We start from the raw sequence: 19480 nt of genomic DNA on the forward strand, positions 1-19480 counted from the left end.
AAGGAACGTCCTGCAGAAGTGCCTCGGCTGCTTGCCAAGTGGACTCCAGGGTGTTTTCCAGGCAGATCAGGAAGTGAAATCGCTCCTCATCCAGCCCTGGGGGCAGGGACCCTGGCTGGCCCCCAGGGAGGGAGAGCAGACCCTTCCCCATGGGCTCACCTTCACCAGGGCCCCTACAGCTGCACCCCCTGGACACCATCCCCATCATCCTGTGGCCAGACGCCCTGCACTGGGCAGGCAGGAAGCCCGCCACGCCCGCTCCTGGGGGTGGTGGAGGGTGGGGGAGAAAGGACGCCTTCGAGGGTGTGGCCTGTCCCTGTGGAGCTAGCTGAGGCTGGAGTGAGGGCTGGGCAGGGTGAGTGGTAAGTCAGACCCCGAGGGACATGTGGAGACCCTGATTCTGGGGGCAGCAATCTGACCAGCAAGCTCAGGCTGGGATGGAGGACCATGCTGGAGTTTGAGCCCCTTGATCAGAGTCAGGGGGCTGGATGCAGTTCAACACAACGCCCACTGCCCGTACCCCATTGCCAGTCAGCCACTCAGGGTGGCCTCGGCCACCAGAACCCCTGTCTGCACCCCGCATTCCAGCCAGGAAAACCCCGCTTCCCTCACTTTGCTAGGGATTCGCCCAGAAGCAGAAGTGTGTTCAGATCACCTGAAACCCCGGTGAGGGTCACTGCAGGGTGAGGGACATGCAACTTTCTGTGCCACGCCCCTAAACAGGCCCCTGGGCACAGAAGCCACTGGTGGAAGTTCGGAAAACCTCCAACAATGCGGCTTGGAAGCAAAACGTGGAGGTCTCGATGGCGTAGCCATTTTCCTTCTGGATGGAGGGAACACTGGGTCACAGATGGAGTGTTCCAGCCTGTGATCGAGGCCTCCGTGCCGCCCGCCCACCCCCCCGCTCCCACGTCAGCCGGCCTGCAAACACCAGCTAACTGGGTACCTCTCCCAGCTTGCGGGCAACGTCTGCTGGGTCTGCCCTCTGCCCCCCTGGCGCCAGGCCGGCCTGCCGGGGAGGGGCTGCTGGCCACGTTAATCTATCAGTTCCTGGTGTGCCCTGGCTCCACACAGCAGAGGGACCAGTAGACGCTCGCTTGGAGCCCCCGGGACTGCTGATAATACAGCCCCTCCCAGCACGACCCCACCAGCAGGCTGGAGCCAGGGGCAGAGTTCAAACTCATTAGTACATGCAAAACGCAAAACGGGAGTCCAAGGATGTCCTCCTGCCCTGACCTCCCAACCTCCCATCTCTCACTGGTGAAGGATCACCACTGGTGAAGGATCCCTCCTCACCCGCCTCCGGTTGCTGTGATGTCACCAGGCCCTGGTCCCCTGCCACCAGGAGCAGCGTCCCCCGCTGGCTTTGTGTGGCCTCTGGAGGTGAGGCAAGAACCCGGCACCACGGGGTGCCCCGGGTCCCCCACTGCTCATTCCCCCTCCAGAGCACCCCAGCCTTCATCCACCATGCCTGGAAAGTCCCCCGGAGATGGTGCCTTCAAGTCCCCGAGGGGGAGGGAGATATCTGCGTACAGATCCTCGGCCCACTGGCCCCCGACTCGGCGGCTCACGCATTCACACGCTCACAAACACGTGCACACGCCCTGCTCTGAGCACAGGGTGAGAGCAGAGCTGCAAAAGCCCTCAGACAAATGTACTTGCATCCGCCTTGCTAGTCCTGGTGCAGAGGCTGTTTTTCTGGCCAGGGGTTGCCCAGGACACAGTGAAGAGCCTGAGGGAACAGAGAAGCCATGGGTGGGCATGCGTTTTCCTGGGAGGAGGGTCTGTGCTTTCAAAGGGTTTCTACCCCAGTCAGGACCCCTTCAGCAGGGTGGACACACGGCTGCCTGGGGTTCTCATACACGGAGCAGAATGATTTCCACACCCCCAGCCCCAGACCCGTGATGTGTCCAAGTGCAGTGCAGGGCAGGTGCCGACCACACCTTGGAGAGGGCCACTGCCCCCATTGACTTCCAGGACATGGGGAATAGTTGCCATGGCCCCCAGAGGCTGCCAGGAGGGCTGGTCCAGGACAGCTGCTCCGGCATCCCTTTGGCTGTGTCTGCACGGTGGTCCGGCCCCAACCTCACACACCTGGATGACAGGTGACCTGAGGACCCACCCGACGCGCCCTTGGGAAAGTGCTGGGCTCTGCTGCATCTCAGCCAAACCCTGGCCCCTCCAGACACCAGCCGAACAACCGTGAACATCTCAGTGGCCCAACAAAGAGTGACAGGGTCCCCGCAGACCCCAAAAATGCAGTTAAAGAGAAAGCAACAGACCAGCCAGTGCATGATTTACTCCAGCAAAGCACAGCTGCAAAAGCCAGACCCAGTGCCGGGCAGTCTGCAGTGACCTCAGCCCCTCCTGCCCCTTCTGCCTGGGACTCAGATGGCTTTGCCATCCGTTTACACGGGTGCTAATGGCCAAGGGTTGTGGGCTGGGCAGCGGGAGAACCGAGGGGCCAGGCAGTGCCTGTGGGCACAGCCGTCTGCGCGGCCAGGGCCTGGAGACGCCAGCCCAGTCGGGCCGTTGCCCTGTCTGTCGCCGGCCCTGCACGGCGTGCCTCGCTGGGTTTCAGCTGCCTTCTGAGAGCAGTCCCCTGCTTGCTGATTTGTGGCCGACTTAATCCCACACTAATTAGATTTCTGCGTTGGTGGCGAAAGGGCCCCGTGCCGTGCGTGCCAACCCCCTGGCAGCCCAGCCTGTGGCTTGTTTTGCACAGAATTTTAATTGTTTCCAAATTAATCCTCGGACTTGAGTGAGCTCAGCACAGATAAGCCGGTCGCCGGGAGGGGAGCAGCCGCGTTCCCATCTCCCCGGGCCGGGGCTGGCAGCCCTGCGGTGGGGCGGCGCGGGGAGGCCGAGCCTCGGACATGACGCGATCGCCCAGAAATGTCCAGGCCATCTCCCACCTCCTGCCTCTGAGAGCACTGCTGGGCTGCCCGGCCCTGGGAGTTTTCCTTCTGTTTGCTCTTGGCTCAGCTTCCCTCCTAATCCTATTTTCGCCAGTTTCTATCCAATTTAATACAGCTTCTGTAAGTCAGAATTAATTACCCTGTGTGCTTCCAGCCCCGCGTCCTCTGCTCACCGTTCGAGGGCTGGGCTCAGAAAGGTGGGGCTCGGAAGGCAGGCAGGTGGAGGAGAGGAAGACAGCACCACACGTGGAGGAGGGTTTGGTGTCCCACTTCCACACCAGGGAGCCCTGCCAGGCTGAAGAGGCTGGGTCCCAACACTGTAGCATGAAGGATCAGCCTCTTCCACCAGGAAGCCTTCCCTGATTGCCTCGGCCTCCCTGGGCTCTGCTGACAACCACAACGTGTACCCAACGCCAAGCCCGCCATCCCCACCACCCTCAGGGAAAGACCCACGAAGGACTCGAGCACCTTGCAAAATGTGTCCATTACCTTCGGATAAAAAACCGAGAAAGATACCGTAGGCTACAGAAGAAAAAAATAGATAAATGACTTCACCAAATTAAAAACTTTTGTGCTGCAAAGGCACCATCAGGAAAAGGAAAAGACAACCTACAGATCAGGAGATGTTTGCAAGTCATGTATCTGATAAAGGAGTAGTGTCTAGAATATAGGGAAAACTCGAACAACTCAGCAGTAAGAAGACAAATCACCTACTTTAAAAAATGGGTAAAGGATTTTTTTTTTTTTTATGGCTGTGTTGGGTCTTCACTGCTGCGTGAGGGCTTTCTCTAGTTGTGGCGAGCGAGGGCTACTCTTCGTTGCAGTGTGCAGTCTTCTCATTGCGGTGGCGTCTCTTGCTGCAGAGCACGGGCTCTAGGAGCGTGGGCTTCAGTAGTTGTGGCACGCAGACTCAGTAGTTGTGACTCGCGGGCTCTAGAGCACAGGCTCAGTAGTTGTGGTGCACAGGCTTAGTTGCTCCGTGGCATGTGGGATCCTCCCGGACCAGGGCTCGAACCCATGTCCCCTGCATTGGCAGGTGGATTCTTAACCACTGCACCACCAGGGAAGTGCTGGGTAAAGGATTTGCATAGACATTTCTCCAAAGGAGATACACAAATGGCCAGTTAGTACATGAAAAGATGCTCGACATCATCACTCATCTGGGAAATGCAAACTAAAACCACTATGAGATACCACCTCACACCCACTAGGATGGCCAGGATCAAAAAACAGAACAAACAGGCTTCCCTGGTGGTGCAGTGGTTGAGAGTCCGCCTGCCGATGCAGGGGACACGGGTTCATGCCCCGGTCCAGGAGGATCCCACATGCCGCGGAGCGGCTAGGCCCGTGAGCCATGGCCGCTGAGCCTGCGGGTCCGGAGCCTGTGCTCCGCAACGGGAGAGGCCACAACAGTGAGAGGCCCGCGTACCGCAAAAAACAAAACAAAACAAAACAAACAAACCCCAGAAAATGACGAGTGTTGGGGAGAATGTGGTCATGGAAGCTTGCACACTGCTGGTGGGAATGGAAATGGTGCAGCCACCAGGGAAAATAGTACGGCACTTCCTCCAAAGGTTAAACACAGGATTACCATGAGATCCAGCAATTCCCCTTCCAGGTAGTCACCTGAGGTAATTGAAAACATATGCTCACACAAGAACTTGTGCACAAATGTTCATAGCGTGATTCACAGCAGCCCAAAGTGGAAACAACCCAAATGTCCAACAGAGGAATGGATGAGCATAATGTGGTCTATCCACACAATGGAATACGATTCAGCCATAAAAAGGAAGTACTGACGCACACTACAACACGGATGAACCTCAAAAACATCACGCTCAGTAAAATAAGTCAGATACAGAAAGACACACACTGTACGATTGTCCCTTTATGAAACGTCCAGAACAGGCAAATCCACTGGGACAGAAAGTAGATTAATGGTTGTCTAGGGATGGGGGCTGAGGAGGGGATGGCCGAGGGGTATGGGGTTTCCTTTAGGGCATTGTGATCCTGGTTGCCCAACTCCAGTATCTGTAGTGAGTATCCTAAGAACAATTGAATCCTACACTTTATTTTTATTTTTTTGCGGTACACGGGCTTCTCACTGTTGTGGCCTCTCCCGTTGCGGAGCACAGGCTCCGGACACGCAGGCTCAGCGGCCATGGCTCACGGGCCCAGCCTCTCCGTGGCATGTGGGATCTTCCCAGACCGGGACACAAACCCGTGTCCCCTGCATCGGCAGGCGGACTCTCAACCACTGCACCACCAGGGAAGCCCATGAATCCTACACTTTAAAATGGCAAATCTTGGGACTTCCCTGGTGGTGCAGTGGATAAGACTCTGCACTCCTGATGCAGGGGGCCCGGGTTCGATCCCTGGTCAGGGACTAGATCCCACATGCATGACACAACTAGAGTTCACATGCTACAGCTAAGAAGCCTGCTTGCCGCAACTAAGGAGCCCACCAGCCACAACTAAGACCCGGAGCAGCCAAACAAACAAACAAATAAATGTTTCAAAAAATAATAAAGAAATGGCAAATATTAATGCAGGTTAAGTAATCTAAGAAAAGTGATTATAAAAAAATGAATAATGAGTGAAGAAAGAAAGAGGAGGTACCAAAAGAAACCAAGAAGTCCAGAGAGTTCCCAGAGCCCCCAAGGCGGTTGAGGTGGGTCACACCCTCTGCTTCGAGCTTCCCGGTAGACAGAGCAAAAATGGAAATGCACTCACAATGATGCCCTTTGCCTCCGTGATCACGTTCCAGGAACTTCTCACCTGTCAGCCAAGTTCATCCCCAGCAGAAACAGGCAGGAGGCTGGCTTTACAGATGAGAGCACCGAGGCAAGGCCAAGGTCACGAGCTGGCGAATGGCAGAGACCAGATAGGCACCCAGGCACTCCGCACACCCCACTGCCTCCCCACCTGCCCATTTGTGTCCACAGAGATGTGAGCGGTCACCACCAGCAAGAGTGGCCACACATGGCCTTTCCAAAGGAGGTTCTGTAACCTGTTCTTGAAGACGGGGTGGGGGGGTTCACCCCCACAGGGTAACACACACCAGGACCAGCCAGGTGTCCCTTGCAGACAGAGGGCAGGATTGGGGGCAGCCGCGGGGAGCACATCCAGGGCTCATCACAGAAGGATGCTGGCCAGAGAGGCGGATCCTGGCCACCACCATGACTAAAGTTTAAAGAATGTTTGAAGCCTTGAGGATTTTATGAAAGGGCCCATTCCTGAGGGCATTTGGGAGCGTCTTGGTCCCTGGGCAGGGAGACCCTGCTTCCCGAGGTTGTTGGCCCGGCCCCCCACCCGATGTGCACACAGAAGCACGCATGCCCGTGGATTTGAGCAACCCTCCAGACATGCCTGTCTCTCCAAGGCCCCAGGCCCTGGGGGTTCCAGGCTTGTGGTCTCGGTGGTGTCTTCCTCTTCACCACTTTTCCCTGGGGCGACATTGAGGGGGGGAGCAGGCGCCATAAGAACACAGTTCCCACGGCCAGCGGCCCCTCAGAAGCCCTGGCTGGGGCCCCAACAGAGGGGGAGGCCCTGGGGTCCCTGCAGCCTGCGCCTTGCTTGCTCTTTCCTGGGACCCTCCGCACTGGGCTCTGCCCGATTCTCAAATGCCCAGCGTTGCAGTCCTGGGAGCGATGCACCAGGCTCAGGTCTCCTGCAGAGTTCGGCTCCGGGGCTGGGAGTCTCAACCCCTGCAAATCCTGAGGCCCTTTGCCAAAGAGAACCATGTCGCTGCCTGTGCCTCACCTCCCTCTACTGGACCTGGGGAAGAGGGGGCGCTCGACCCCACAGTGACCCTGCCTGGAGTTTAGACAGGTGGGCGGGCCCTGCCTCGGATGTCAGAGTTCCAAAAGTGGCCCCTGGGGCGGACAGGAGTGCAGGGGCCTCCCCCGGGGGCACTGCAGGATCTGTCCCGGCCTCTATCCAGCTGCTGACGGTTCCTGGGCACCGGGCAATGAGTTGACAGTCTTCACAGGCGCTCTCCCTGAGTGCGCTGTGTCCACAACCTTCTCTGAAGGATTCCAGTCCCATTGGGTTAGGGTCCACCCCACTCGGGAATGACCACATCTTACCTTCACTAACTATAGCTGCAATGACCCTGTTTCCAAATGAGGTCCCCCTTGGAGGTACTGGGGGTCAGCACTTCAACACAGGAATTTTAGAGGGTCACAATTCAACCCTTAACATCCCCAACAGAATTCCACCATCAATACGACTCGTGTGAGGCTGAAATGTGTGCTGGGGAGTGGACCGCACCCGACGACACTGTTGGCCTGGGTGCAGGTTCTGGGCGTGGGGACAGCTCTGCAGGGCCTGGTTGGGGGAAGGGGTGGTGGTTCCGAGGGGTGCCAAGGCCCAATGGGCTGCACTGGGAACAGAGAGCACAGAGGGTGGGGTCCCTGGGGTCCTGCCACGTGGTGCCCGGGGCTGTGTTACGAATTTGCCCACCAGCTGACCTGAGATGGGATTACCCTGGGTGGGCCCAGTGTCATCCCAGGGGTCTTCAGAAGTGGACGAGGAGGCCAAGGAGACGTGAGTGAACATGGAGGAGGGGGCTGAGCCAGGGACGTGGCACCTCCAGAAGCTGGAAAATGCAGGAAACCATTCTGCCCTGGAGCCTCTGAGGAGCCGGCCCAGCAGACCCCGTGATTTCAGCCCGTGTGGGACTCCTGACCACCAGACTGTGAGAGAATAAAATGTCACTGTCTTAAGGCACTGAGTTTTTGCGATTTGTTACAGCAACCACAGGACACCAGTATGCCCCTGTCTCCTCCCCCTCCTGGAACAGGGGGTTCCAGGAATGAGGCCCAGAGCCCTGTGCCACCAGGTGGATCCAGCTAACCAGCCACAGAGGCTTTTGACTGAATGCTGGTCTAGTGTCACGGAGAGTCCCCCAGAAGGACGAGAAGGAACACAGTACGGCCACACCTGTGACAGACACTGCACACCTGATGCCACGAAAGGCCACGCCCTGTGAGCTCCACCTCGATGAAGGACAACTCACTTTGATGGGTGACCAGAGCTCTGAATGTGCCTGTCCTCGTGGCCTAAGGCCTGGGGCAGCCTTGGGGGTCCTGGAGCTCATGGGAGGCCTGAGGGACCCTAATAGGGCTATGTGGCCCCCTGTCCCACCCCAGGCCCTGGAGACCTCTGTCCTCTGCCAACCCCGGCCCAAGCGGCCGGCCTGCCCAGCTGCTCCGAGCAGACGCAGCCACAGAGAGTGGGCCCAGCCCCAATATACACAGCCCAGAGCCCTGGCCGAGAGCAGCCTCCCAGTGGGAGCGGCCGCCAGCTGTCCAAAGCGCCGTCTCCGTCGCTGAGACTGGTGGGGTTGTGCCACCCCCAAACACTGTCCCTAAACTTGGACAGTGTGTACAGTGCTCCGTGCCACCCCACTGCTCAGACAGGGAGACTGAGGCTCAGAGGGCCAGGGGCCACCAGCTCTGAAGCCCACACCCAGATCCCCACCCTAAAGGGACAGCTCACCCATCCTATTCTGTGGACAGACCTGGGGAGGGGCCAGGAGGGGAATAAACACCCACTGGAGCTCAGGCTGCCACTGGGGTGGGGCATCTGGACCTCGGTCCCCACCTCTCCCGGAGCTGGGAATGGTAGCCCACAAGAACTGTCAGGCCTGGAGGAATCCCAAGCCCCTGGCCCATCTCTGCCCTCGGGCCACTGCATCCCCCTCCAAGAAGTGCAGCCCGGGTGGGTCTCCAGGGCCCACACCTCATCAAGTAAGAAGGAGCTCCCTTGGGGGCCCTGCAGTGTGGGTGGGGTCCCTCAAGCCAGCCACTGGCCGTCCCTGCAGCCCTTGCCCATCTTGCTCACCCCAGGGTCCTCCGGGGTCACGGCACCTAGGACCTCACAGGTGCTCAAAGACAGAGCTTCACCCCAGACCCAGGGCCCCGCCTCTTGGCACAGCTGCTCAGAGCCCAGCGCACAGTAGAGTCTCCCTAAACACCCGTCAGATGCAGGTGGAGTAAGGGGCTCCTGGCCAGTAGCATCTCCCCTTGCCCCCGGCCACTAGGACTCCAGTTAGAGTTAGACTGCTGCCCTGGGCCAGGCTCAGCTCACCAGCCTCCACTCCCCAAGCACCCGGCCAGCTCCTCCTGCAGCTCTGTGTCCCCAGCGCCGTCAGGACTGCACTGGAGCCAGTGGAGGTTGGAACAGCCCACGAGGAGGCACTAGGGGTCCGGACACAGGGTGGATTCAGGGGAGGTGGGGCTTTCGAGCAGGAAGACCCCAGCACCTGCTTCACAGGCAGATGAGGGGGTAGAGAGGACATGTATGAACCTGTGCCTGCAACCTACATGTGCATGAGCACCACACATGTCCGCGTGCATGTCCCTGTGTGTATGAGCATGACAGTTTGTGCACGTGTGTGCACTTCTGTACGTGTGCACCTACCTTGTGCGGTGCTCCTGTGAGCTTTGGGAGCCATGAAGAGCCCAGCCCTGCCCCAGGATCCCTGTGGGCCACGGCCATCTGTCCTCCCTGGACACTGTTGGAGCTGGGCCCCGGGCCTGGGGTGGAGCTGAGCAGGCCCCTCAGCCCTTCCCACCTCAGATACCCACCCTCCACCCCCCACGCCCCACTCTGTGACTGTGGGGAGGGCCTGTCGGGCAGGACAACGGCACGGACAAAGGCAGGGAGGTGGGACCCAGCGCAGCCTGTTCCCAGGACTGGGCAACATCGGTGGGATACCCCAAGGCCGAACAGCCAGGACCAGAACGGTGGCCTGAGCGCATGCGTCCCAGGACCCAGGGCAGCCCCTCCCAGCGCTCTGCAGTGACCCTGGGCTGCCTTCCCAAAAGTATGGATTCCAGAGCAGCTGTTTGGCTATCCAATCACCTTGGGAAATACAGACACACACTGCCTGGCAGTGCTGGGGTAATCCACGCCTTCCTGGGGACACGGTGACCACCGGGGAGCCCTGAAGACTGATTTTCCACCCGATTTAGCCAGCTCCCCTGTCCCTCCCAGCATGGCCCCCACCGTGCTCTGGGTGAGCTGAAGGGTGTGGCTCCCCCATCGCCCCCCAATGGGCCCCACACTGAGGATTCAGGGGCCTCGGGTGAGAACCCTTCTTGCCGGCAGGTCTGTGCTTCTTCCAGTGTGTGTGGACCGGAAAGAGAACTCCACCAGCATCACAGACCTGCCTCAGGAAACCTCTTTTCAAACAGGCTTGAAGCTCAAGTGGATTTATTTTGAAGAAAAGTAAGTCACTAGTGGCACAGGTGGCCATGGGTCCAGCAAGGCAAACAGTGTTGACAACATCCTCCTTGAGTGCGCACACGTCTGAACAGGTATCGGGGGGATAAATCGGGTTAACAGGTGCCTTTCAGCACCTACTATGCACCCAGCTCCACACTACCCGCCAGTTGGTATATTTAAGCAGAGAGAAGTGCGTCATCCCTGAGGCCCAGGAGCTGTGATCCCCGCTGAGAGTGGGCCAGGGGCAGGGGCAGGACAAGCCCTGGGGTTTCCTGACCCACGGTGGGAGGAGGGTAAGGCCACTGGCCGGAGGGGGAAGGAGCCGAGTCCCTGGCCTCATGGACACCCGGCTGGTCAATCATGGAGATGGTTTCTTCCGGCTCCCCAGGCCTGCCAGGCACCACACTCCTGCTCTCTCCATTCACCAGCTTCTCTCTCCTCCCCAGGGGGTTGTGGTCCATCAGAATCAGGACAGAGTCAACCCCTACGGGAACCTCCTCTACCATGTGGGACAGTCAGGTAGCCGGTGATGGACGGAGAGACCAAAGGGATGCGGCCACTAGCCAGGAACACCACAGATTGCCGGCAACCAGGAGGCTGCAGGAAACCAGTGCAGACAAGGGTCCAGGAACCCAGGACCACAAATGGGTTAAAACAACAGGAACTTAATCTCTCACAGCTCTGGAGGCCAGGTCGAAAATCAATGTGTCAACAGGGTTGAATTCTTCCTGAGGCTCCAGGGGAGGATCCTTCCTGCCTCGTCCAGCTCCTGATGACCCCGGGCCATCCTGGGCTCCTGGCCACGTGCCCCAGCCTCTGCCTCCGTCCTAACACAGCCGTCCTCTCCCCATGTCTTTTTTTTTTTTTTTTTTTAATGCGGTACACGGGCCTCTCACTGTTGTGGCCTCTCTCGTTGCGGAGCACAGGCTCCAGGTGCGCAGGCTCAGCGGCCATGGCTCACGGGCCCAGCCGCTCCGCGGCATGTGGGATCTTCCCGGACTGGGGCACGAACCCGTGTCCCCTGTATCGGCAGGCGGACTCTCAACCACTGCGCCACCAGGGAAGCCCACCCCATGTCTTCTTAATGTCTGCCAGGGTAGGGCAACTCCGGGCCATGCCCAGTCCTGCCCACGGGACAGAGCCCGGTGCCCATGGCGCCAACCTGCTTGCTCCCCAGCATTCCTGGAATCATGTCCTCCTGGAACCCTTGTCTGCGGACACGCTGGGCTCAGGCCATCTCCCTCGATACCTGGAGATCACTGAGGGGAAATGCTGGCTGCAAGACGCTCGCACGGAGAACACCTGCCTCACCTTTCTGCGTTTCTCCTCCTGTGGAAGTGAGGGTCTCCTGCCCGCGGATGGGCCACACGGACGCATAGCTGGTCACCCTGAGCAGAAGCAGCCTCGGCCTAGCAGTGTCATGGAAACCACCGCGGCTGCACGCTCGCCCCCACATGCCTGGAGCCCCGTCCGTCCACGGCACTGCCGAAGGCCCTCTGGTTTTCGTATCGTGGCTCAGGCTGCCCTGCTTGTTAACAGACAGGTTTTAAATTCGGCGTTAATACCACGGTCCAGCACTCGGCACCTCAAATTTACAGCAGGAAGTCCTCCGAGGTCTCTCTGCACCCAGCCTTATTTATGGCCTCACACTCGAGATGCCGGACGCCCCCGTCCACCCCACCCCAGGGAGCCTGGACCTGGGCACAGGATGGGGCGCAGGATGGGGCGGCGGTCACCTAGAGAAGCGTGACTCGGGCCAGGCCTTGCCGGCCAGCAGCTGTGCCTGAAGCAGCTGCTGGCCAAGGCAGCCCGGTCAGGCCTGGAACAGGCAGGCCAGCCAGGTGCCCTGCAGCCAGGCCAGGGCCCCCACCTGTGCAGCCCCCACGTTCCTCTCTCCTGATGGACGAGGAGACCAGCTTGGTGGACGCTGTGCCCGCCTGTCCCTCCGTGGGTGCCCCCCAGGCTGGGTCCTTAATGTCCCAGCAGTAGGCACATAACCTGCAGGGTGTGCTAGGAGAACGGAGGCTCAGACAGCGGCCTCGAGTCTCCCTCTGCCAGCATCAAGATGGCATTTCAATCCTGTTTCCGCAAAGTCCTTTCCATGGACATTGTCTGAACACCTACTGTGCGTTCAGCCCACAGACCAGCCTCTGTGTTTAGCCTCGGCCCCAGAATGCCTCTGTGCTGCCCGCCGGTCTCCCATCCCCAACAGGACCTGTGACCTCCCACGCTCATCCCCAGGGAGGCTCTGTTCTCAACTACCCCCCTTCCTCTATTAAAATCACAGGCCAAATCACACCTCAGAATGGGCTCTGGGGTTGCCTTTCTGCATGGTCCATCAGGACCCACCAGCCGCCCCGCCTCCCAGACCCCCCATTCCCCCAGGAGGCAGGTCCCTGGACACCTCTTTCCCTGTCTGGCAGCTCCCTAGGCATCCATCTCCAACCAGCTCATTCCCCTCAGCGCCTGGGTGTTCCCCTCCCATCCACAGGCCCCTGTGCTCCCCAGAGCAGTCTCCCCACCACAGGAGTTGGCCTGGATCTGGGGGCTCCCCCACCTCTCTGGGCATCAACTGCTTGAGCTAAAGTAGGCGCTGCCCTGGGTGGGTAGCATCCCCAAAATTCACATCCGTCAGAACCTCAGAATGAGACCTTATTTGGAAATAGAGTCTTCACAGATGAAATTAAGTCAGAAGAGGTGGTCCTGGATTAGGGTGAGAGTTAATGCTCTGACACGTGCCCTTCTAAGCGGAGACGACAGACAGAGGGAAGAGGGAGCCACACTGGGGTGAGGGGCTCTGACCTCAGGCTCTGGCCTCCAGAACCTGCAGGCAGTGTTTGCTGCTCTTCTAAGCTGCCCAGTTTGTGGGGGGTGGTTCCCATGCCCAGGACACTGACACAGGCACCTCATCCCTGCCCCTTCTCCCATGGGTATCAAGAGCCCACCAGCCCCATGGTCCCACCCTGAAGGACAGTCTGTGAGCAACGAGGTCCTGCATTCCCTCAGGCGGGCTGGGTCGGGGGCAAGGATAGGACGCCAGCCATGAGGTCCCAGCCGTGGGTGGACACGGGAGCCCTGGGTGACAGGGTCTGCGGGAGCCAGGCTGGAGGTCCCTGCCGAGAGTCTGCAGGCCCAAGTGGGGCGGCCTGGGAGACCCTTGGGCCTTTGGGGACCTGCAGGGCCTCAAGGATCCCAGGGCCCCGGGGAAGGGCGCAGTAGGGAGTTACAGGAAGTCCGGCAGAAGCTGGTCAGGTTCCCCGCCAGGGCCTGGCAGAGCCCGCAGGGGTGGGAGGAAGACGTGGAGCCTTATGGGGAGGAGTGGGGACAGCCAACCGCCCCCTGCTGTTTGCACAGGGCCAGAGGGCTGTCCCAGGCCAGGCTCTGGTTATCTGGCCTGGCAGAGCTGCCCGAAGCTCCAGGCACATTCATCTTGCTGGGTATCCACGCTCTCCTCCCTGCTGGACGCCTCTAGGGCTATTTCAGGCGCCTGGTGAAGACACGATCCATTTGGCCAGACAGGGGTATGGCCCCCGCCCACTGGGCCCTCTCTGCCCAGGCGCCCTGGCCCTGCATGCTGTGGTGACTCATGCCCACCATCAGGCCACCAGCCATCTCAGGGCAGGGTGGCCCGCAAGGATTCTGCTCTCCCAGCCTCCACTGCATGTCGGGGACCACTGTGCTGGGGCCACCGGGCCTCTCCTTCCAGGTCCCAAGCCAGCCTTCTGCCAGCTACTTCCCCACCCGGAAGGGGGAAATCAGAGTTGCACCGCCATCCTCACACTCCCTCGGGGTCCACACCACCCCCCGGCCTCACGCCACACCATCCTGCTCTGGGCCAGGTCTCAAAACCCCACATTGCCAGGTGATTGAGCTAAGGGCCCACCGCTGAGGTCCAAGGGGCGGGACAACCGTGGGTGACAGTTTCCCTGTGGATGGCAGCAGGAGTGACCAGCTCCCGGGCTGTGGCCACAGTGGGAGGGTCAGACGCTGAGACTGGCCTCAGTGCCGTGCCACAGGGGATGAGACCAAAGACTGTCTGAGTCTACGCCCACTGGGGCCAGGGTGAGTTCACACTGGTGGTACCAAGACCCCAGCCCTCACAGGCACCTGGCTGGGTGCAGGGAGGGGGTTCTTGTCCTGAATCCAAAATACCACTCTACATGCCAATTCACACCGCATGTGCCTGCTCCCTGCAGAGCGACCCCAAACCTAAGAGAAGCCCCATACATCATGTGCTGTGAGCACCATCACCCCTGTTCCCGACAAGGGGGTTCAGCACACGGGGCAGAGCTGAACTTGGAACCCCCACTGCCACCTCCCCTTCATCCCCATCCCATTTTCCAAAAATTCAAATATGCACAGAACCCAGAAAATGAAATTGCTTCTGCCCGTTTCATGCTGCAGTTCCCATTCTACTCCCTATGTACCGGTTACTGGAAAGCAAGTTTCACAAACGGCTTTCTGTAAAGGACTTGTTTTTGGCGAGTTTATACAGCTACCTTTGTTCATATAAAAATCTGGAAGCTGCCTTCTGTGAGCTGGGCCCCTCCCCCTTGGACACTTAGGGAGGTATTTCTGCATGGAATATGGTCCCTGCTCTGAGGGAAATAACGAGGAGGCACAGTAAATTCTGAGGTGGAATTTGTTTAACCTATCACCCCCCCCACCCCGCCCCCCCCCCCCCCCCCCCGGCAGTAAGTGTGACACTGGGCGGCCTAGAGCACTGAGGTATTTTTATGACGCTTGGCAAGTCCGCTTGGGAGGCTGGAGAAGACCCGCCAATCGGAGCTGCTGCAGGGGTGGGCTCACTCCCCGGCTGACTCCTCTCTCAGCAAAGGTTCTGAAGCCTCACGGGTCTCTGCAGCAAACCATTTAATCGTAAGTTCATTCGTTCATTCATTCATCCATTCACGGCCAACTTCGCTCTCTAGCCAGGCTGGCTGCTGCTGGACAGGACCATGAAGATACTGCCCCCAGCCCTGGTCTGCCCTGACACGGTGGGACAGGCCATGGGGAGCGGGGAGTTTTGTAACACTCCCAGAATGAAGGGCTGAAGGAAGAAGGAGGGTCCCAAGAAGCTTTGCTGCCCCTTGAGCAGCACATGCGGGTGGCCTTCACAGAGGGTGAGCCTCCCGGCTCTGGTCGTAAGCAAGGAGAGGCTGGGGAACCCCAGAGAGTGCGCTGGGCATCTCCAGGAACGCCCTATCTCCCTGCTCACTCACACACAGCGTGCTCCATGGGCCTCGGTCTGCAGCCACAGGGCAGAGCTGCTTCTTCCTGCCAATGGCAAGGATTTGGAAGGAGGTGATGGGCAGACCAGGAAGGTGAGAACTTGATCCGACACACACGTCCACACTGGAGACACAGCCCCTCACCGAGAGAGGCCCAGCTCATCACCTCATGGCCCTGGGTTTTGTGAGACTCTGACTTTTCGGCCCCAAAGCGCGATTAGGGCCCCATGACCATCCCATGGAGAGACTGTCCCTCCATGGCCATCAGCCTCCAGGGGCTGCTATAGTGTCTGGGATCAGCAGGGCACTCAGGGAAATGGGGACAGTTTCACTGCCAGAACGCCCTCCTGAAATTGACATTTTATCATTTGAGTCTTAATTGAAATAAGTTAGGAAAATTCTCCCCCACTTGGCTTTGCAAAGCAAAGGAATCGACCTATGTGAAATGGCGGGTGCCCATGCAGGTGCTGCAGCCCCAGCCCAGCTCACAGCCCCCACCTCTGCCCTCAGCCCCCACCTCTGCCCACAGCCCCCTTCTCTGCCCAGCCTGAGGGCTCTGTCCAGCTCAGGCCCTGGGGCCTCAGGCAGCATCCCCACAGTCACCCTGCAGTCTCCCTCCACCCTGGAGGCGTGGCGGGTGCCACCTCTGCTCTGCATCAATATTGACCTAGCCTGGTGGGAGTGGGGGGCCCAGCGGCCCGCAGGGGGCTTGCAGAGTCACTCACGCCTGCCGTGCTCCCCAGGCCCCTGAAATGTTTGTGGAAAGTTGGAAACCACCCTGGGCTCCACATTTACATTGGGAAAAATAACAGGGTTTTGTTTTTTTTTTCATGAAAAGTTCGTTAATGGCTTCTGGAGGGGAAAGAAACCTTGAAACCTTGGTATCAAACTTACCAGGAGTGTGAACCTCACCGTTGTGCCTGCCACGAGGCCCGGCAGGCGTGGAGCCAGGGCGGAACATTCCGGGGCAGCTTCTCCTCAGAGCACTGATGCCAAGGTTTGGTTTGGGGGAGGGCCAGTGCGAGGCTGGGCACTGCGTGTGTCCAGGCTGTGCTTCCTGCAAAGGGGGACCTGCACAGGTAGCGTGGAACCCTGATGGGTAGACAAGATCACAGAAGCTTCTGGAGCCTCTCCCAGGGTGTGGACACAGCTGCCTAAGTCACACTGCACTTGACCTGCAAGTATTTCAGTGGCTTTTGTCTGCTCAGGTGGCCAGAGAACAGAGCCCCACTGACAGGGGGGCTTAATAGCAGGAATGTGTCTCCTCCCAGTCCTGGTGCTGGACGTGGAGATCAGGGTGTGGGCAGGGCTGGGTCCTCCGGAGGCCTCTGTCCTCAGCGTGCACACGACCGCCTTCTCCCTGTGTCCTCCTTGGTCTCCCCTGTGCGCGTCCGTGTCCTGATCTCCTAAGGACACCAGGCATGTTGATTAGGACCCATCCTAACAACCCCATTTTTACCTTCACCACGTCTGTAAAGACCCCCTCTACAAATACAGTCACATTCTGAGGAACTGGGGGCTGGGGCTTCAACACAGGAACTTGGGGGACACATTCTGCCCATGAGAACTTCAGTCTCTGACAATCGCCCTGGGGTGATGGTGAAAATAAAAATCACTGCCCGGACGCTCAGAGCTTTGTAGGTGCATCATCCCCCTTCAGCCCCACAGACAGGGGCACCGTGATCTCCCCATTCCCAGGCCCAGGGGTGGGGCATGGAGATGGGAACACACTCGCTGTCCACGGGTCCCAGGCCTCTGCCATGGGAACCCCAAGGGACATGCAGGACCACAGGGTTGGTGGAGAGGATGGAGATGACTTGTAACCCACTCTGAGCAGTCCCCAGGAGTCCTGAAGCCACACCTGCAGTAGGCGCATCAACTCTCTGAGCCTCAGTATCCCCATCTATAAAGTGGGTACAACCAGAGTCCCCACCTGGAGGTCATGTGTGTCAGCACTTTGGCTGGCGCTGGAGGAGAAGGTTTCCTTTCCGTGGCCACTCTCATTATCACCAACGACGCCACAGATTGGGAAATCACATCCAGGTGCAAAGGTGGGCAGAGGGCACACAGCTCCTGCCAGAGGCAGCACCCAGATGGGCCTGAGCGACCAGTGCCCTGGAAAGTTTCTCCTCCCCACCTCCCCCAGGAAGGCTACTGCCTGTGCGTACCCCTGACACACGGGCCCGGCCCCCACACGCCCGCCCCAGAAAGGTGGGGCCTGGCCATGGAGGAGCACGGCCTCCTGCGATGCCACGGCCTCTGGGGGCACCAGGGGCCACTGCCTGTGGCCAGCACTTCCTGGGGGATCAAGGCCTTCCCGCTCCCCATGGAGATGCACCAGCCTTTCGCCTGACCGTTAATGGGGCCTGATAGCTAACAAATAATGAGAGGGGACAGTATGCAGGTGGATTTTCACTGGGGGGTTTGCCTCATGTGCTGTCTGGGGAGCAGGGTGAGTGGGACCCTGGGTGATGTGGGCCACTCCAGCCCCTTCTGGGGCATGTCTGGGGTTCTAGCCCAGCTGGGCTGTGTGAGGGGCCCATCCCTGACTCCAGCCATGGGCAGCACTTTCCAGGAAGCCTGGAAAATCTCCTTGTGACCCGCCCCTTCCTCAGAGAGTGGTGGGTGACTTGGGGAGGAGGGTGAGCCCCTGGGCCCCACGGGGCCGCGTGGACGAGTACAGGGTATGTGTGCACGCAACCTGTGGGGCCCGGACGAGGAGCACCAGCTCCTCACTCTGAGCCACAGGCCTTGGCTCTGGGTAGACCCCGTCCACACCCCCAGGGTGACCACATCCCCTCCTGCACCTGTGCAGTATCTTCTCCATGCCGGCTTCTCCCAGGAACGCCAAAGGCTGTCGGGGCTCCTGGGCCCACACCCCCGGCCTGGCCCAGGCCCCCCACCCCTCCTGCTGGGCCCAGCCCTGACAAGGACTTTCATTTCTCCAAACTCAAAGCCATTCCCTGACCTGGGAGGGCCAAGCCTGCATCCACTGCTTGCATGACATGGCACCTGAGCTTCAGTCCCCTCCTGCCTAGGAGGAAACCCAGCCACCTGGCCGGTGAAGCCTCTGCTCAGCCAGTGTGCCTCCGCCCTCCCTGGCCCGAGCGACCTCACTTTGGTCTTTCAGTTTTTGGAAAAGTTCGGATTTGTCTTTAAATGACCACAATACAAATGGTCTGGATGAGTCACCCCCAAACCTGGGTCATCTTGGCTGCCATGAATCTTTCTATTTTACTTTATTGAGTTGAGATTCACATAACATAAAATTAACCATTTTAAATGTACCTTCTCAATTCGGTGCAGCCACCACTTTTCTGGAGTTCTGGAAATTTTCTACCCCCCGGAAGGAAACCCCGGCCCTATCAGTCACTCCCCAAGCCCCTCCCCCAGCCCCTGGTGACCAGTGATCCATTTTCTATCTCTGTGGATTTGCCCGTTCTGGACATTTCGCATACATGGAGTTACACACTATGTGGCCTTCTGTGTCTGGCTTCTCTCACTAAGCATCATGTTTTCAAGGTGCATCCATGTTGTAGCAAGTGTCCGTGCTTCATATCTTTTCATGGCTGAGTGATACTCCGAGTGTGGACGGACCACACTTGTTTATCCCTTGGCCTGGCCCTTGTCACCAGTTGTCCCAGGGCCACGGGAGCAAGCACTGCCGAGCCTCCACACTTGGTCCCAGCCCACGTAGCTGGCCACGACGCACCAGGTTTCGGCTTTGCAGCGGTTTATTCTGGGGACAGGCTCTCCAAGGACAGGTTGGATTTCACTAATTTTTTTTTTAAGTGAGCTTTTTTTGGGGGGGGGGCCGCACCGCACGACATACGGGATCTTAGTTTTTCCTGACCAGGGATCGAACCTGTGCCTCCTGCAGTGGAAGCACAGAGTCTTAACCACTGGACCATCAGGGAAGTCCCTGGATTTCACTCATTTTAATCAGCCCCGGTGTGGCGTATCAGGGCCCCAGGGCCGTACCAGCTGCCCCTCTGTGCAGAGACACTAATTCCCTGTTCACAGAGGTCACTCACGTCTGCCGTCCCCACCAAAGGGCAGCCCCCATCATTTCAGAAGCAGGCTCTGAGGCTGGTGTAA

The 19480-nt window shown here is 59.0% G+C and overlaps 1 pseudogene; it reads right to left on the reverse strand.

Moving 5' to 3' along the window:
• Positions 1–13536: 13536 nt before the first annotated feature.
• Positions 13537–18914, reverse strand: LOC149747435 (uncharacterized; annotated as a pseudogene).
• Between the last annotated feature and the right edge of the window lie 566 nt (positions 18915–19480).

The sequence above is a fragment of the Delphinapterus leucas genome, chromosome 15 (assembly GCF_059928025.1).
Source record: "Delphinapterus leucas isolate spDelLeu-1000000601 "Yukka" chromosome 15, BTC_Dleu_Yukka2, whole genome shotgun sequence".
Classification (NCBI taxonomy): domain Eukaryota; kingdom Metazoa; phylum Chordata; class Mammalia; order Artiodactyla; family Monodontidae; genus Delphinapterus; species Delphinapterus leucas.